A 14,540-nucleotide genomic window follows, 5' to 3' on the forward strand; every position below is an offset into this window, starting at 1 on the left:
TCACACAACAAATTAATTCTGCTATAAAGGTAGCTACATCATACAAATCTGCCCGCAAGCCAGATCGTTTGCCTGAAGACATCATGAACTTGATCAGAGACAAAAACAGAGTTAGGAAAAGATTCCGTAACACGCGTGCACCACAAGATAAAACAGCTCTAAACAGGATAAATGGGGCAGTAAGAGATGCACTTAAAACTCATAGAAACCAAATTTGTGATAAAAAGTTATCCTCTATCTCACCAATAGTTATCCTCTATCTGGGGGTTACTGAGAAACATCAGAAATAAAAACAGTTCCCTTCCCCCACAATCTCAAACCAGGGCTTAGTTCACACGGATTTAGATAAGGCAGAAGCCAAACTAAAGAATCTAGAGGAGCAGTGCAAACCCTCTCATAACAACTTAGATTTCAATCACTTGTACAAAATCCACAGACAGGTCAGACACGCTTTAAATCTCCAAGATAACAGCGCTGACCATATTGCCCACATCACCTGTTGAATTACGTGATATTATTAAAAAACGTAAGAACAATAAAGCTCCTGGACCAGATGGCATCTCAAACAGGGTGATCAAGCTGCTGCCTCGGAAAGCTGTAGTGCACCTGAACAATATAATAAATGCAATCTTAAGATTTCACTATTTTCCTTCCACCTGGAAACTGGCTGATGTAATTCCTATACATAAGCCAGGCAAAGACACACACCTACCGCAAAATTATCGTCCAATCAGTCTTATCTCTAATCTGGATAAGGTTGCAGAGAAGGCCATCCTCTCACGACTCCAAACCTCAGTAAATGACCTAAACACCCTCCCTAAAGAACAGTTTGGTTTTCCGCAACACCATAGTACTACACAGCAGATCCACAGAATTGTAGAATACATCACCATCAGCTATAACTGGCGCCAGTGCAGAGGAGCTGTTTCCTAGACCTATCCAATGCATTTCACAAAATCTGGCATTTCGGACTCCTACACAAACTTATCTCAGCCGGTATCTCACTAAACATGGTTCATCTAATCCATTCATATCTTCAGAATAGATCAATGCAAGTTAAAATCAACGGTTCTACGTCGTCGCAGCGCCATATTTTTGCTGGAATGCCGCATGGATCCCTACTGGCTCCATTGCTGTTTTCTGTATACATGTCGGATATCCGGCACAATCCGATGTCTTCCATTTTGGCCTTGTATGCGGACGATACAGCAATACTAACCAGATCTCTCATACCCCATTTCATTACCAGAAAGCTTCAAGAAAATCTTCTAAAGTTGGAGGGTTGGTTCTCCAAATGGAGATTGGAAATCAACCCTCAGAAAAGCTCAGCCGTTCTTTTCTCAAAATGGCCAATGTATCCTGCAAGAGGTGTGTTACTATTCAATACTAATAAAATTCCCTGGCAGACGGAAACAAATTACCTGGGTGTGATTCTCGACAAAAAGCTATCTTTCAACCAATACATCAAGTCTGCGTGCACAAAGGCATCTAAAGCCATAGCTCAGATCTATCCGCTAATTAATAAAAATAGCAAGCTCAGCAACAGAATCAAATTGCAGCTATACCAGATGACGATTCGTCCTATAATCATCTATGCCTCTCCAGTCTGCAGCCACACCTCTAATACTTACATTATCAAGATACAACGAGTGCAGAACAAGTGCTTGAGAATGATTCTGAACGCCCCGTGGTCTGTTAGAAACAATCAACTTCATAGAGATACAAATATGTCTTATATTTTCTCTTTTCTACATTCCTTAGCATGCAAGTTTTTTCTAAAGACGTCCACGTACCCCAACGATTTGGTTCAGCAAGCTGTAGCATACGAGGCAACGGACATATTCACATATAGAAGACCAAAAGCTATATTAGCCTCCTATAGCGATGCATAATCTCCATGCCCATTCAGGGCGAGCAAACTGCTCACAAATTTTACCCTCACTGTAACCACAACAGATAGCGGGGAATATGAAAAGCATCTTGCTTCATCCTTAAAGACATAAATGTCAATTGTCAATATAAGGTAGGAGAGATACCCTTGGAGGGTAATGGATGGCAATGCTGTAGCCAATGAAGTTCTAACTGAGGCTCGGCTGTTGCTGTTACCCTCTTGCCATGATCAGAGCTTTAATAGCTTAATAACACCTTATCCCTACACTGTCCTCTACAGATAACGGGGAAGATGAAAAGCATTCTTGCTTCGCCCCTTTAAGCCAGTCCTTATAAGGACTATAAAATTGCGTGTGATTCTTGGGATGAAACCCTGGGAGGTAATGCAAGGCAATGCCGTTGCCAATGAAGTTCTGAGGCTCGGCTGTTGCTGTTACTCCCTGGGACGCAGAGATTCGAGAGTTTGAGTTCGCTCTCTTAAGGTTTTTGCTTTAAGGGAGCAATTTGAGTCTCCGGGGAAAGTGTTTTCCGGCACGGCACGGTGAGGGGCTTTGTCTGTGAATGCTTTTCTTCGGAATATGAGCGGCTCTGCTCGGTGGTGGGGGAGCCCGTCACTGAGTGGAACCAACGCTGAGATATGGACGGTCTTTCGGCCACTATGGAGTGGTCTAGAGATCATCCGAATTTTTAGAGTTTGCCTTTACTTAAACATCGGCAATGCTGTAGCCAATGAAGTTCTAACTGAGGAGCGGCTATTCCTGGTATCAGAGCTTTAATAGCTCAATAACACCTTATCCCTACACTGTCGTCTACAGATAACGGGGAAGATGAAAAGCATTTCTGCTTCGCCCCTTTAAGCCAGTCCTTATAAGGACTATAAGGAAAATTGCGTGTCTCTATAGCGGATTAATGCAAAAGTTAATCTTTATGCTTCTTATAGCTAATCTTTAGATTAGCTACAAAAAGGTGGTTTTTGCCTTTGAATTTTGCATCACATAATGTTTTTTTATCTAGCGAAAGATCATATAAATGTCATTTTTTGGGACACTGAAATTTCTCTCTCGTATTTTGTCCTTTTTTTCATTATATATATATATATATATATATATGTAGAAAGTTTTTTTTACCTTGGGTATAATATACGTTAAAGATACCAAGCTATTTTAAACCTAGATTTAATCCATTTCCCAAGTAAGCAAACAGACAAGTAAGTCAAGTTTGCGCTTGCAAGTAGTGCAAGCCTGGCTCCCTCTGATGAGACCTCAATAAAGGTCGAAACCGGTCCGAGTAGTGTCCCCTTGCCTTTAATGCATAGCATCATACATCTTCTCAAGGAGATGTGCTTTGCATTAAGGATAAATATTAAGAATAGTGATCAGAACTTATTCCACCTTTACCACGAGTTGCCTAAGACTTGCACTACGTACAGAGTTGCCCAGACGTGCACTACTTCAAGACGCAAACTTGACTTACTTGTCTGTTTGCTTACTTGGGAAATGGATTAAATCCAGGTTTTAAAAAAAAAAATATATATATATATACACCAATCAATGCAATTTCAAATTCAGAATTTAATTTTAATAAGGTCAAAGTAGAATGTTGTATTTATTGCATCCATTTAACTTATACGATTTTATGATTGGTATTCATCAGCAATTCGGTATCTCCTAAAGTCTTGTTGTGTCATTCTTTGTTTTTATTCTCCGGTATGTAATTAATAACAAATAATTGTGTCAAGCGTATCATATACTTCTACGACAAGTTCTTTGTCGAATGTTTATTGCAGAATTTGCCATAGAATTTCTCCTCTAATTCCACGAGCCTCTTTTAGCCTGTGGCCAGAATAGTATATTGATGTAAGCATGTGTCTCATCAATCATGGCGTGGTCACTTCTGTGTTTACGATACTACACTACTGCATTCTAATTACCAGCTCTCTGTGAATATTTATCCATATTTCAGTTAGACATGATTAACTCGCTTTCTAGAAATTCCAGCCGTCAACAGAGCGACCACTTTGGTTGCATCCATTGCGAATTGCCGGATTAGTTCATAACCAGCGTTGCTCTATAAAACGGAGATGCGCAGATATCAATTATAGCAGCATCTGGAACAATATGTAGAGACCATATGCATCTGTTTAATATCATTCTAAATGACTGAGTTCTTTTGAATTAGTTGAAATAATTCCAATAGAAAGTTTGGGCTTTTGAAGGAGGATGAGGGCGCTGAAAAGGACATGAAGTACACAGTAGAATTTTAATAATTAATTTGAACTAATAAAAGTTTTGTGTACTAGTTTTCTGTGAATATCTTTAGACGCTTTACATTGCCTTTTTGAGTCCAGCTCTTGCCGATGTTGATCTTTAGAGCTGGGAAAATGTTTTAGCTATTAGTCCACCCGCTCTACTAAACGTAGATTTACAACCTTTCATGGTTGAAATTCACATAAAAAATAATTTGTTATTTGTGTTATTATATTATTAATACTAACGAGCTTGCAATAAGAACTGAATTAAATATAACTTAAAATTACCTTCTGTTTTTTTTTTTTTTTTTGGACTTCATTCTTTAATTATTTATTTTAGAAAACAAATAAAATCCATTTTACAAAATGCAAAGCAACAAGCTTTGGCATTCCAATAATAATATTAAAGCACTGGTACACCAAACTATTCGTATAATTTATAAGCGATAGGTATTTTTGAGTTATAAGTATGTCTAAAAATCTTAGTATATCTATTGGAAAATTAATTTTACTTTAAAAATTTTATTTAGCATTATTTTATTTTATAAATAACGTTTGATATTGATAACGTATTTCACACACCATTTATGTTAAAGATATAATTATTCTACAAAGAAGGAGTATGGTACTTCTAAGCCAGTCCGGACGAGGGGGATGGAAGAAATCATTCATCCTTGCATACCCTTAGAGTACGTACTTGGAGTACTCAGATAGCAGGGATTAAAAGCATTATGCTTCACCCTTATAGACAGTAACGTTCTGCGTATGATACTTGTTTCACGTTCTGAGTCGTAATGTTTCTGAGATGTAAGGTATAAATTAAAATCTTAGAAAATCTAGTGTAGAATTAATTTTGCTTGAAAAATTCTATTTACTATAATTTTACTTTAAAAATAACTCTTTGAAATTGATAATATGTGATATACACCGTTTATTATTTTAGCTGTTAAAGTTATAAGTTTTCTACAAAGAGACAGTATATTGATTTAGATCCTTTTTAGGACTTCCGGGTAACAAATGGCAATGCTGTAGCCAATGAAGTTTTAACTGAGGCTTGGCTATTGCCGTTACCCAGCCTGACTAGAGCTTTTTAGCTCAACAACACTCCATCCACACAGATTTACTTCATTCAGATGACGGGATAAAGAGTCAAGGACTCAGTCCATCGTCCAGTTCTTTTAAGAACTTTAAGTATATTGATTTACAATGCTGTAAGTTTATTGTTTTGAGTCATTGCAATAAATATTAATAAATTTATATCTTAAAGTTGTAAAAGGAATTAACTGATATTAGTGATAAGCAGGTACAAAAAAGAGGAGGCGTTTTTCCATTACAAACCAAGTATCCGATAGAAGAGGTTTTGTTAAAATAGAAAATGCGAATGAATAACATAAAATCAAAATTTATTATTATTTTATTTTTTAAATATTAATTCACTACAGGCTGTTGCAACATAAAAATGAATAGCGATTGTGATCATCCTAAAGAAACGCTCGTGAAAGACGCTCCTAAAATATACAAACCAGCAGATGAACACACAATGAATTGATTTACATAATACGTGCTCTTCTGTTATTTCTAGGAGCGATTACTTCAGATGGCTGACTCAGAAAAAGAAAACAATACAGAAATCTTTAGATGTCTTCTTAATATAATAATTTCAATAATTATCGGTTTTGAAACATATCATTGTACACTGGATTTTCAGAGGCTTGTCTTGGATTTGAAACTGTAAAAAGTTGCAGAAAGAGAAATTAGTAAATTAGCGATGAAATAATTCAGATGATAAGCCCAGTGCATCCCTTTGACAAAGGGCAAAGACATTCTGTTTCTGCCTCATTATGAATATTCATTCTCATACTACCAAACTAGACTGCGTGTAATGCTTACACATATAGATGAAAGGTTACTAATTATCATAATAATTAGTAACCCTTGGCCTTTATTCTGCTTAGAATAATGGAATTGCTTTTAAACAAGGCAGATTGGTTAGTTCAAATCTCTCTGAGTACTACTTTTAGTTAATGGCCAAATATATCAGAGTAAGGTCACTTCTGTTCTGCTTATAATGGACACATACTGATGAGTGTTCGAATGGGAGGAGGGATGAGGGGCTGGTGAATTGTTTACTGTATCATTTATTGAAAATAAATGATACAGTAAACGCCGCTCGACGGTGATTTTAGCAAGTGGCAAATGATGTTTTTTATCGTCATAAAACAGATATATCAGCATCGAGAAATTTAAAAGACATGCCATATTCGCCTCATAGCTTTAGCTGCCTTGACGTCATGATGAACAACAGCAACCTTGGCGCGATTAATTCTTTGTTGTGTCCCACGAGGGACTCAAGTCTCTATTTGCTCGAAACTGTTTTTATGAAGATTAATTCAATTTTATAGTATGTCGTTCGTAAACAAATTTAAGAAATTGATATACATTTTCTTTCTTGTCTTTATCTGTGATTATTTCGTTTATCTAAGAGTAGGATTACGTTATTTCATCAGTAAAATTAAAAACGCTGCAAGCTGTTTTTTTATTGTTTTATTATTATCGTTCTCTGTGAATACAGACTTCCTTTTGTTTGCTTGACCTCATTAATCAAGAATTTGTCTTTGTATCTGTTAGTTTCTATTACCTCAATGTATACTGTGAATATCTTCAATCACTCCGTAATATTTTGATTACTTTTCTTGTCACTACGTTGTCCAAACAGTGTCAATATATCCGAACTGTTCAGTTGTTTTGATATCCGTGATTTTTTTTTCTTGTACAAAGACTGTGGTTGTTTAATTAACTTTAAACGATGTCTAAGTATGAAGCTGTTATACTGTTTTCTCTAAAGATATTTGATTGCCTATGAGGCTGGCGCTTAGAATAGCAGATTTAATAGCAAAATTCCAAGGAGTCTTCAGTTTAACTTAGCAAGTTGTTGGTGAACATTTGAAGGAGGTACAGTTTTGTCTTTTTTATCCACAAGAAATGGCATTTTTGTGTTTACATTTTATGAGCTGAGAGTGATATGCGGTGCTAAAAAGTAACATCCTCAGAGGTTCTCGTTTTTCTGTAGTTTTGTTTTTCGAATTCGACCAATTCAGTTTACAGACCTTACATTCTAAATTGCTCTATAATTTCCTTTGCAACATATTTGTCCTCTGCAAAGAAGTTGGATTATGTCTGTGTTAATTTGTAATTTACTTCTTCAATATCCGTATCTATAATTTCAACTCTATCATATGTAGAGTTACTATATTGAAATTTCTATTTGGTTTTTAGTGTTGCCATCTATTTGGATCTTTAGATAGACGTAAGCATTGCAGTTGAAACTAAGGTTTCGATGTGTTGTTGATTTAATCGTTGTTTTTTTTCTTCATTTAACTTCTGACTTAAATTTCAGACCTGAAACCTCATACTGTTTGTACTATCCAATAGTATAATATACTAGTATATACTTTCATGTTAACATATTTTCAAGCTCAGCATTCCAGAAAATGTTCTGCTAAGAAAACCGTGGAATTTCTTTAGCATAACTTACATACCTCCAATAGACAACAGCATTCGTGTGTTAAACTTTAAGTTCTGGGAGAAATTCATGTTAAAAGTTTCTTGCAGTGGAACAGGAAAATGTTAATTAAATCTAGGAAAGGATTGAAAATTGTATCTAATTCTTCCAATATTTCGTCTCAGTTACAGAGACATCGTCACGGAGTACAATATGAGATTTGTATTTGTAAAAATGTCCCATATTTTGGGACAATTTTTACAAATTGTCCCAAAATGTGTGTGTGTGTGTGTGTGTGTGTGTGTGTGTGTGTGTGTGTGTGTGTGTGTGTGTGTGTGTGTGTGTGTGTGTGTGTGTGTGTGTGTGTGTGTGTGTGTGTGTGTGCGTGCGTGCGTGCGCGCGCGCGTGTGTGTGTGCGTGCTTGCGTGTGTGTGTTACAAGTCTCATATTGTACTCCATGATGATGTCTCTGTAACTGAGACGAAATATTGGAAGAATTAAATATTATTTTTAATCCTTTCCTAGTGCTCTTTCACTCCATCAAACTTTTAACATGAGACAACAACATTCATGTTAACCACTGTGTTATTTATGGTTTACGCGTTATTTTTTTTCATGAGACTAAGCCAATAAGATTACATGAAATATAAATGGATCCCTAGTATAGAAAAGAATTAAGAATTACGTGGCATATTAACAATTCAAAACATGAAATTAATAATCTCAAACTGATTTATCCTTATTTATTTATTTCAGTAAACTTGATAACATCCAATCTGAAGTACTGTTAATTAGCCACATATTACGATACTCCACACTTTAGGAATTTCTAATAACCGAGATTTCTAATTTGTATTCTATTTGCATCAATAAAACTTCTCGAACACTCCGGAGTAATAATTTCTTACATTGGTTGAGAAGAGTGGAGAGTTATAAAGTGATTTCAAATTATTAACATCTAGCAACATATAAGACCTTGCTAAATTTATAAAAAAACGTAATTAGTGAAATTTGTAATAAACTTTAAATTAAATTATTGTTACAAATTAGAATTAAGGTAGATAAATCATCGCACTAAGTGAAACAAAAAGTCTCTCATGTTAGATTTTTTTTCGGTGATTCTGAGATATTTGCTTCCCTTCGACCATCCAGGTGACTAAGTTTGTAATAAATTGGAAATTCTCACAATTCGGCTGAACTGCTCATGAAAATCGGAAAATTGAATAGCATATTTATGAAAAGAAAATAGACGTTAAATTTACTTCACTAATTCAATATTTTGATTATTAAATTAAAATGATTCCAAAACACCAACTGACCACTTTCATTTAAATAGTATAATTTAATAAATGTAAACGTTTAATTTATAAATAATATGATATTTCTAAATATATAATGTTGAATTCTTACAGTATTTCTAAAATAATAAATTGTATTTAAAATATTATGTCCAAATAATATTTCTGAAATAACAAATTGTATTTAAAATATAAATATTTGTAAATGAGGAAAAGGCACGAAGCAGGTGTCAATGGGCATCAAATCTTAAGTCAACGACCACTGCCTTATATAAATAGCTGTTTTTATAGTTTAATATCACGAGACCGTGCATGGAACATATACTTTCCAATTATAAGAATTAGTATAAATTAGTTTTATCCAGCGTGTGAACTCATATACTATGTAAAATCAAATCGTAAATATTACATCTCATGTCATGAAATATTTTGTGATTTGTACAGAAACCACGGAATCATACACACTTTACGTTCAATATTTTCGGTAGCACTTTTATCTATTGAACAGAATCTGTATCCCCCCCCCCCATTACACTCCCTTACCCCAAAAATGGCACAGTAAGAAGTTGAAGTAACGTTTAATTCTATCCTCGTCACAAAGCTGCTAAAGTTCTAATCACCTTCGATCCACTTTCTAATCTCTTTAATCACTTTACTGTGTGTGCTAGTCATTGGATGCGCGTCCCGCCAGAGCGAACAAAGTGAGCTCTTCAAACATCAAAGGTGATTGAAGCTATCACTTTCAACTCCCGCTAAATCTAACAGATTACAGTGTTTTTAATGGACTGCAGTGAGGAGAAACTGTAAAAGCCGGAAGGGAAGAGAGAAAGAGAGAGAGAGAGTTCCAAAAATACCCAACCACTTTTTTGCGCAAAAAAAACTACCGTACCAACAGTACTTGTGTAACAATAGTTCTCAGAGATTCGTTGTGTTACCACAGGAAATTTCAAAGCATAAATGATTAACCAGCAGCTATTTTGAATTAAATACTTTTTTTTTTACTTTCATTTTTTTCTGGTCTCTCTAAACTACTGCGCATACGGTTCCACATTCAAGTGATTTTGAGTAGACTCAACCATGTTTGCAACAAAATGCTTTCGGTATAATTGCCTTAGCTTTTTTTTAAGATCCAATTACTTTCTCACATCTTTGATGTTTTCTCTGTGTTTACTTCTTTTTCTTTTGGGTGATAGTAACGATGTTTCAGATAACAAGTGCGTCAGTGGGTCAATATTAGTGGTTTAACGTAAGAGTTTTAAAATTTTATATGCATCAGGTAGAATGAATAATTTATCTGAGATTAAAATTATTACAGAAAAAAAAACTTAAATAGAAACCCTCAAGTGCTGAACCATATATAAACAAATGTCTTTCCCAAATACTTGGGCTAATTTCCTACTCATTTACACGCTATCTTACTTTAATCTTCAACTAAGACGCATTGACAATACATAATTAAATTGGATTATGGATTAGTTACAATATTTATTAAAAATAATGTATCCAAAGAGGATTTTTAACCAACTCCGTCAAGATTATTGAATAAAAAATGAGAAGAATATAAGCATGGCTCACTTCCCTAGTGTTCCTATATCTGCAGTTTAATCCTCTAAATCCACTGATAATTTTGATCTCTAGATTCTTCTGTAAAATCTGAAGATTTTTCTACTCAAAGATATATAGAATAAAAAAATTATAAAAAATGTATTCATTAAACCTTTATACCTTTTACAAAAATTTTTAATTCTATATAGTCTGTGCATCATACTGTATAACAACTTTCTGGATGCAGTGAGTATTCTAATAATAAAGGACATTGTTCTCTGACGTAGAGGAACATAAAATAGAACCACTAACACTTGGTGGCTCGTATGATATTTATTCATTGTTATATTAGTAACACGTATATTTAAATTCTGTTTACATGATTAGACAAGCACGTGGATAACGTTGAGTGTTGGTTCCGAATGCTTCAAACTGCACATATATAGAATTTATATTTAACCCAATCTCTGATTGGCTGCCGGTGGAAATTGAACTTCCTCTTCGGTCTTCCAAAAAGTTAGATAAGGCTACAGGCCTAGCCTACTTCCAATAAGGAATAAAAGGGGTTAGCTGATTTATTTTTTTAATTTAAGCTTAAGATGGTTAAATTTCGTTTGTTTTCGATTAAAAAAAAACCTGATTAGATTAGAATATTCATATATTAATATAAAAGTATTTTATTAGAATATTGAAATAAGAGAAAAAAATCTGTAGTTCTTTCATATTCTATAGTATTCTCAAAATTCATTTGACTGTTGGGGAAAAACTGAAAGTTATCATGATGACTTTCTTCAGCCACTTCGAGAAAGGCAAGAAACGTATTATAAGGAAACCTACTTTGCGTTGTATGTCTTGGAATTGGTACCCAGAAAGGAAAGGGCAAAAAAAAAAAAAAAAAAGCTGAGTAGAAATGAACCCCACGTAGAGAGAATAATTCCTTCCTTTCCCCCCCCCCCTCTACTGTTCGTACTATTTTAGTTTTTCATCTTTGCTGTTTTATAAATTAGGTTAGGCGTTGGAATCAAAAACAATAAACTCTTTTTTTTTTTAAGTTAGAGAGGAAAAGGTATGATGGTCTAAGGAAGTATGTTACCAATTTCAGGGCTTTGGGCCTTTTTTTTTTTTTTTTTTTTTTTTTTTTACACAAGCACATACTTTTGCATCCTGAGCAGACAATACCTTGAGTAAACATACTTAAATAGCGCGTATAAACACAAACGGAAATTTTTGAAATTCCAAAAAACTAAAGTAAAAAACGATTTATAGAAGAATCTTAACACTTTTTTCATTCTTATTGCGACAAATTTTACTAATGCGATATTAATTACCACAAAGTAAAGCTTTTCATATCACAAATACACATATAAGAATCAATTTTCTTTCAAACTGTAATCTTTCTAACCGAATCTTTATTGTAAGAATAAAACTAAGCGTAAGTTTCAACCATTACAATGTTTTCTTCAATTGAATGTGATATTTTGATTATTTTCCTTGTCAAGGAGAGAGAGATGCAATCTTGCTGGGCGCTAATTATCCAAAGAGCTTCAAACCAGGCGGAAAATTTTCACGGCCGACGACTACCTGACTGTCGTAATAGAATTACTTTTGAGACAGTGCACACAAGCAACAGCGTTAACTACTAACTCCATTAACAACTTTTCGTACCAATGTGACTTGCAAAATATGTTCAACAAAAGGAACGTAAAACGGTTTGTGTGATGAAATTAGTCTCGATTCGGTTCTTTAGTTCTTATTCATTGTCAGTTCAGTCGAGAAACAAATACAAAACGAAGTATGAAAAATCTTAAGGGATATTTATTTACGGTAATTAGGACTTGGAGTAGGCTCAGCAAAATTGTTACAAAATGTATCTAATTGTATACTTCCTGAGGCAAGAATAATTGCCACTACGCGCTTGGGGTATTTAACAAACTAACTTATAGAAATGAATCTAAAAGTCTTGACATATTTTGAACATTCCTGCGAGCAAAGAACGCAAAATAGACGTGTAGACGTGTTTTTTTTTTTTTTTTTTTTTTTTTTTTTTTTTTTTTTTGCTAGCAGCATTTTGATAAAGAAGCCAAGACAACACAAGTGTATGAACATGAACAGAAGAACATTCGAATAACTCATTATTAATCTTAGTCCTTATAAGGACTGGCTTAAAGGGGAGGAGCAAGAATGCTTTTCATCTACCCCGTTATCTGTAGAGGACAGTGTAGGGATAAGGTGTTATTGAGCAATTAAAGCTCTGATCATGGCAGGAGGGTAACAGCAATAGCCGAGCCTCAGTTAGAACTTCATTGGCTACAGCATTGCCATCCATTACCCTCCAAGGGTATTGGATTGAATGAATCAATCACCGACTATGTAAGTAAAGGTGAAATCTCAAAAATACGGACGATCTCTAGGCCACTCCATAGTGGGCGAAAGACCGTCCTAATCTCAGCGTTGGTTCCACTCAGTGACGGGCTCCCCGACCACTGAGCAGAACCGCTCAAATTCCGAGGAAAATAATTCACCGACAAAGCCCCTCAGCGGGCCGTGCCGGAGAACACCTTCCCCGGAGACTCAAAGTGCTCCCTTAAGGCAAAAACCCTAAGAGAGCGAACTCAAAAACTCATCGCCCAAGTGGGTAAGAGCAACAGCCGAACCTCAGTTAAACTTCATTGGTACAGCTTTGCGTTGCTATCCATCACCCCCAAGGGCATTAATGAATCAATCACCGACTATGTAAGTAAAGGTGAAATCTCAAAAATACGGACGATCTCTAGGCCACTCCATAGTGGGCGAAAGACCGTCCTAATCTCAGCATTGGTTCCACTCAGTGACGGGCTCCCCGACCACTGAGCAGAACCGCTCAAATTCCGAGGAAAATAATTCACCGACAAAGCCCCTCAGCGGGCCGTGCCGGAGAACACTCTCCCCGGAGACTCAAAGTGCTCCCTTAAGGCAAAAACCTTAAGAGAGCGAACTCAAAAACTCATCGCCCAAGTGGGTAAGAGCAACAGCCGAACCTCAGTTAAACTTCATTGGTACAGCTTTGCGTTGCTATCCATCACCCCCAAGGGCATTAATGAATCAATCGACTATGTAAGTAAAGGTTCTATCTCAAAAATATGGACGATCTCTAGGCCACTCATTCGTGGGCGAAAGACCGTCCAAATCTCAGCGTTGGTTCTACTCAGTGAAACTCGATTACCGAGCAGAACCGCTCAAATTCCGAGGAAAATAATTCACCGACAAAACCCCTCAGCGGGCCGTGCCGGAGAACACCCTCCCCGGAGACTCGAAGTGCTCCCTTAAGGTAAAAACCTTAAGAGAGCGGACTCAAAAACTCCTCGCCCAAAGGGGTAGCAGCAACAGCCGAACCTCAGTTAAACTTCATTGGTACAGCTTTGCGTTGCTATCCATCACCCCCAAGGGCATTAATGAACCGACTATGTAAGTAAAGGTTCGATCTCAAAAATATCGGACGATCTCTAGGCCACTCCATAGTGGGCGAAAGACCGTCCTAATCTCAGCGTTGGTTCCACTCAGTGACGGGCTCCCCGACCACTGAGCAGAACCGCTCAAATTCCGAGGAAAATAATTCACCGACAAAGCCCCTCAGCGGGCCGTGCCGGAGAACACCTTCCCCGGAGACTCAAAGTGCTCCCTTAAGGCAAAAACCCTAAGAGAGCGAACTCAAAAACTCGTCGCCCAAGGGGGTAAGAGCAACAGCCGAACCTCAGTTAAACTTCATTTGTACAGCTTTGCGTTGCTATCCATCACCCCCAAGGGCATTAATGAACCAATCACCACATCTCACGGACGATTGATCCATTCTTCTCCAATTCTCAACCTTATTAATCTTCAATTATAAAATAATTATAAGTAATAACTTTTACTGTCTTAAAACATTTGAATTTATTTAAAAAACATTTAAAAATATACTATTGTTTAAATAAAAGTTTTAAATAAATTATAGTTCCATCTTTATTATATATAAATATTTAAAATTAAAGATATTATGCTAAACAAATAATAAAACCCTTTAAATTTCAGTCGAAAAGTG

General features: G+C 35.8%; 1 protein-coding gene across 1 annotated transcript in view; it reads left to right on the top strand.

Annotated features, from left to right (window-relative positions):
* inaE (inactivation no afterpotential E) overlaps positions 1-14,540 on the top strand; it is a 317,391-nt gene that overhangs the window by 241,287 nt on the left and 61,564 nt on the right. The window lies entirely within an intron of this gene.

The sequence above is a fragment of the Typopeltis vanoorti genome, chromosome 23, assembly GCF_054136105.1.
Source record: "Typopeltis vanoorti isolate ZY-2024b chromosome 23, IOZ_Tvanoo_1.0, whole genome shotgun sequence".
NCBI lineage: Eukaryota > Metazoa > Arthropoda > Arachnida > Uropygi > Thelyphonidae > Typopeltis > Typopeltis vanoorti.